Genomic DNA, 5883 nt, shown 5'->3' on the forward strand with positions numbered 1-5883 from the left:
GAATTTACAACAATTGAATGAACAAAATGATTATACCTCTTTTTGGAGTCCTTTGGCTTACGCTTCGTGCGTGAAGAACTTGCATGGCAAGAAGAACTTAGCTTTGTTTCTTCCTCAACTTTTTCATCTCTCTTTGGAGATGTTTTTCTCTTCAAGTCATCCATTTGCTTGTGGAACCAAGCATGCACCATTTCTGGATGCAAATCCCAACATCTTGCCTCCTCATGTCCTCTCTTATGGTAGAAGGATCATGATACCCACAAGATGTCGCTAGAAGAGAATTCTTCTTCTACATCATAGACTATGACTTCATATTTAGGCCGCTCCTTGACCTCAATTGGATTTTTAATACCATGTTGTTTTATTCCAAGGCCTCCTCCCTTGTACCCCATCTTGGTCAAGATTTTATATCCAATGACTTTACTATATTTTTGGAAGGCTACAAATGAATTTACATCAAGACTTTCACATAAGGAAGAAGCATGCAAATTCTTACCATTTGCTTCATCTTTCAATCGACATATGAAGATTTTCTAGATTCCCTTTTGATTCGAGATGTGTCCTCTTGGACCCTTCGGCTCTCTTCTTTCAGCTCCTTGGATTTTGGTGCTAATAGAATCTCAGATTCCACATCATGTGGACAAAATGTACAAACTTGTCCATATGTATTCTCTGAAGGAATTTCTACACTCGAATCTTGCATAATATTTGTAGAAAAGCATGAAGATTGTGGAGAAAACGGTGGTTTATTACCACTCTTATTACCTTCTTCCCTTGAAGAACATTCTCCTCTAGGAGGTCTGAATCCTTCACCTTGCAAATTGGTATTCCTCTCTTCATAGACGAGTTTCACCATTGCTGCCATGTCTAAGAAGGCCTTTCTAAAAGCCTTCACATCCTCTGACATTCATGCAGGTTCTCCTCCTTGGGACATGCTTTGTTTGAAGCTTCTACTACAATTTGAGGTAGAACTTGGTGATAGAGATTGAAACAATCTTGCTCTCGTTTCCAAAACCTTCTCCTTAATGAGCTTCAAAAAACATTACATGCAGAAAATAGTCAATTCCCCCTTGCACAAAGCAAAACCATTCTATGATACCAACTTGATTTGAAATCTTGGGAAAAACTTGTAATTTCTATGCAAGCTCCCTCATTAGTTAAAACATGTTTTGATTTGTCTCATTTACCGAGTTATGCAAGAGGTTTATGTGTCAAGTTATATGTCTTTTAAGTGTCACGTGTGAGAAAAATATAAGCTAAATATCTACTTAAATAACATAAACAACAAGTAATATGGCATACATAACACATCGTATGTTCACAACACAAAACTGATCAAGGAGTTGACCCTCCAGTATTGGGCTACATCTCCTAGGACCTCATTCAATGGTTAGGTCCTCTTTGGAATTATTGGTCAAATGTCTAATTACAAGTTTCTTCTCAACTACAATGGTTTTTCAGGCTACACCATTGGGATCAGAGGACCCAAAACCCCCAAAAATGACTATTAGATCTCTGAAAACTAACTCTAGTTGAATTGTGCTGGACCTCCACCATTGGTAGGCCTAGGCTTCTTTAACTTCAACATGGGAATATCATGCATGAAATTTCTCCTTTGACTCTGCAACTTGCATCATTGCATTCAAAATGTCCAAATTAGTGAATAACATCTCTTTTTGAGCTCAATTTGGTTGAAAATTGACTTCTCTATGGATCAATCTGTATTTTCCTAGAAAAGCTCTGCTAAATCTGGAATGAATCTAGCTATCACAGTAGTTTTGGAGGCAGGCCCGAATTTGGGGGCACCACCAAATGTGTCACCATTTTAAACTAAGGGTTAACTAGTTGTTAACCACACTGAATCAACTTCTTAATCCCAGTTTAGCGCTAATATGAATTGTAACATCCAACGGTTTAATGGGTTGTTCACATGTAACATTAATGCCACATTAACTGTTGTGGTTGGAATTGTTGGAGTTATGGTGATGGCGTTCACATTTGGAGCCGTTGCGGAGACACTAGCCATCGTAAGTTGGGTATGCTGGAGTTAACACTAACTATTGCGGTTTATATACGTTGTGATCACATGGGGGTAGGGCTGGCTTGAAGGCTAGCTCTCCCATAACTGTTAGCCTACAAACTATTAACACGTTAAATGTATGTGGAGTTGTTACATGGTAAGAACCACTTGGTAGCGCAGGTGGTTAAGCTGTATGGACGGTAGGCTAGAGGTCACAGGTTCGACCTGACCTCCAACCAAAGTTTTTCTCTAATGTGTAGACCTCCAACCCAACATTTTGGAGGTGCCACATGGTAGCCTTCGGGGCCAAGGCTTGCCACGTGACATTCTTCGATTGGTCCAAAATAAAACCAATAGAAACATGCCAACACACCACTGTATAAACCATACAAACGATGCCAATTGTCCATACCTGATTCGTCGTTGACCAACATTGACCTTGCCCAGTCACCTACCACATCAGTAGTACAGACTACTTACTTTGGAGCGACTTGGAAAATTTTTTGTTGCAAATTTTGTCTATTTAGCAAAGCGATCAGAACACAATAACTTTCTCATATGAACTCGGTTTTGGACGAAACGAGTTGTGTTAGGATCATTTTTATGAGACGGGCGCAGTTGTTTAGATTTGAAACCATTATGAGAACTTTTATTTTTGAGTTATTTCTTGCCCTTAATCCAGATTCTAATCGTTACTCACCACTTGGACCAAACGAGCATGACAACATCCCCAAGACCATGACATCATGGGAAATAACATATAAAAGAATCAAGAACAAAGAAAGAGTGACAAGGGGTCTTACTCAGTCTTCTATTAGAGGCTCTAAGGCTCTCTACACCTGATGTGCTCATTATCTCTGAGCCAATTAACTTGAAAATCAATTCCCTACCAAGACCATACTGAAGGGCCACCCTATACTGACAGATGAGACAACCCCCAACCAATTCAAGAACTACACAATTGAATTTGGCTCTTAATGTTTTTTTGCACTAAGTAGAATATCTGAAAACAAGCATCAGAGCCAAGGCTTGACATGGAGAATTCACTAAGAAGAGACCTACTCAGTTTCCCTAAAAGGATGGAGGGAAGCCATACTCTTGCTAGCTTCCTACCTGGGTTGCTGAAATCCAAGATAATGAAAATAATCATCTTTCACCCAAATGATTTATAGAATGTTCCATGCAAGAGCCTCATGCAATGCAAAGTAGTGGGTTGTGAGCTACCAGGATCCCAATGCGTCTCCATAATTGCTCTATGATGTGAATTGGCCTTCACTTCATGCATCATGGACCTTGAACAATTGAATAGTCCAATTTGAACTAGAGGAAGTAAATGCAACTTGCTTGCTGAGAGAGTTTGTATAAGGCTCTTGAAAACATTAGATTGGAGCTTTGATGAGAGGGGTAGACAAGAGATATCCCACATATAACTGTAGCATCTTCCTTGAGATCATCACATGGTGTGAGATGAGAGAGCCTCATGTTGGGGAATTCAGAGGTGGATACTTCATTTTGATGTTAGAGTAGGCATGATTATTAAGTGCCAAAGGGGATTAGGGAAGTAGGACGTGAGGAGAGAAACAATTGGGGAGGGGGAAATAATATCAATACATTTCCTTTTAAGGGTAGGTCTAGTGATCTGTAAATTTTCATGGATATTCCACTAGACACTTCATTACAACAAATCTGATAGTATTATATTAAAAATATAAGATTCTACATTATTACAACTTTATTAAACTTTAAGATCTATAGATTTAACTATAATTATTATAGGCATGCGAATGCAAATTATGCAGAAAAGTAGAGAATGAAAAAATAAGCTCACACACACACATAAGACACAAGATATAGTCATTGGGAATCCATTTCGATAGAAAACCCATCTGGAAGGTGAGGTCGCTTCGATCTCTTTCTATGTTTGAAAATATGGCTGCAAGTACAAAGAAGTAAGGTCCGTGGCTCGTGGGCTGCTACAGTGTACAAATCCTCTTTGTGTGCTCTATGTCCTATCATTCTTGGCTATATTTTCTCAACTATGGAACAAAATTCTCTCGAAATAATGGAATGCCTCTTCCTCCTTGTGGTCTAGTTACAACACAACACGATAACCTAGTAGTGGTTAATTTTGACTACATCAACTGTTGGACACCTAATCCTCAACGGGTTAGTGTGGAAGCTGAATAGACAAAAGGAGTCCAAGAGACCTTCGGATGTGCAACCCAACGGTCAAACCATGTACTGTAAATATATACCACTTGTTAATAAAAATGGATTCTCATGTTTTATCTTTCAGATTATGTTGCTGCCGTGTGTGTCTAACATGGTATTAGAGCATGCGTATTCCTGCTCTGCATAATTACTTTGAGTCATTTGTTCTATGGCCTTTATGTGCAGGTCATTTCTACCATCACTTATGCATTTCATGAATATTTACTCAGCTAAATTCTAGCTGCAACCTCTGTGATTTCTCCAGCCCTATTTTTAGCATTCCTAAAATTAGTTGTAACTTCTTGTATCAGCTTTTTTGCCATATTTTCTCTCTAGGCTCTATGCGCTCTCTAGGCTGTACATAATTGTTTGACAACATTTTCTCTTCACTCCTAACAGTTGGTACGCCCGTTAGTGGTCTGGAATCTCTGACAAAATATGGGTATTGAAGTATAGAAGTTTAAAACGCAGCCAACATATGATCTGTAGTGCAAACATTTGGAATATGGCTTAATCAGCTCATGCAAGCGTTTCATCCAAAGTGGAATCAGGTTTTCAATTACCCTGGGAACTATGCTTACCTTATTTCATATATCATGAGATACTTTTCAATATGAAGAAGCATTGTGCTGCGTAACAGTACCCAAACGTGCTTTCTCAACGGTTCCCTTCCTATGTGAACAGGAAAATATCTCTCATTCTTGATTGCCACTGTTAGCCAATGAACTAAAAAGTTCATTCCAGTTTTGTACCGTCTCTTCCCCATTAACCACCTCAAATATAAGTCCCTTTTTTTGCAGGGGAATCGAGTGACTCAACACAAATTGTTGTGGCATCTTCTCTGCTAAGAGTTCCATTCCCAGCACAACCCTCTTTGAAGGTGAAGCCACGCTGATTTCCAGGCTTATCTTGCAATGAACCTGCTCTCACTATTGTGTATGGAACTCCTGAGTTTATAACAACTATCTCATCTGCCTCAGCTAACCTTTTAGCTTTTTCATTCATAAAAGCTTAAATGCCACCACCACTTCTAAGCACAACCAACTGAGATAAGATGATGATATGCTCTATTCCTTTAAGATTTTCATCTTCTGCTAACATGCCCATCTGGCTGGTTTTGCTATCACCATCCATAACCAGCACCGCATCTCGAACTTCAAAGATAGTTTCCTCGATATCTATCCTCCTTGTTGCCGACAAGTCCATCTCTTGGAAGTTGATCTAGTGCCCCATACCATTTTCTTAGTTTTGGTCCTCCTTCAATGTAATCCAGCAAACATTCTCCAAAGGAAAGAGGTCTACACTGCTTCTTCTTGTTGTTGGATGAGCTGCTTGCCACCCATAACATTTTGGCACAGTTAATTCTGCTTTGTGCAATTGTAAACCCGGATTCTTTGCATTTGTGTGGAGGCAATGAATGCATACGATATAGAAACAAAGCCATGTTTTGAAATGGCATTGAATGATTATGTTTGGGCACGTTGATGGAATTTGAAATGGGGTACATATTCAATTGTAGAGTGTGATTTTTGTTTTTGCGTTGAAGAATCTCCAACATCATTGTGCATGCCGAGCACTTCTGTACGTTGAGATTTTGAAGGCAGTGTGTTTCAATATTATTTCAATTCAAATCCCTAGAAGTTGTTTGTGAG

The 5883-nt window shown here is 39.1% G+C and overlaps 1 pseudogene; it reads right to left on the bottom strand.

Annotated features, from left to right (window-relative positions):
* Positions 1–4839: 4839 nt before the first annotated feature.
* On the bottom strand, positions 4840–5675 carry LOC149239328 (uncharacterized; annotated as a pseudogene).
* Positions 5676–5883: the final 208 nt, after the last annotated feature.

This window comes from Pinus tabuliformis, chromosome 8 (genome assembly GCF_031772625.1).
Source record: "Pinus tabuliformis cultivar Carrire ecotype Pingquan chromosome 8, CPIR1, whole genome shotgun sequence".
Lineage (NCBI taxonomy): Eukaryota > Viridiplantae > Streptophyta > Pinopsida > Pinales > Pinaceae > Pinus > Pinus tabuliformis.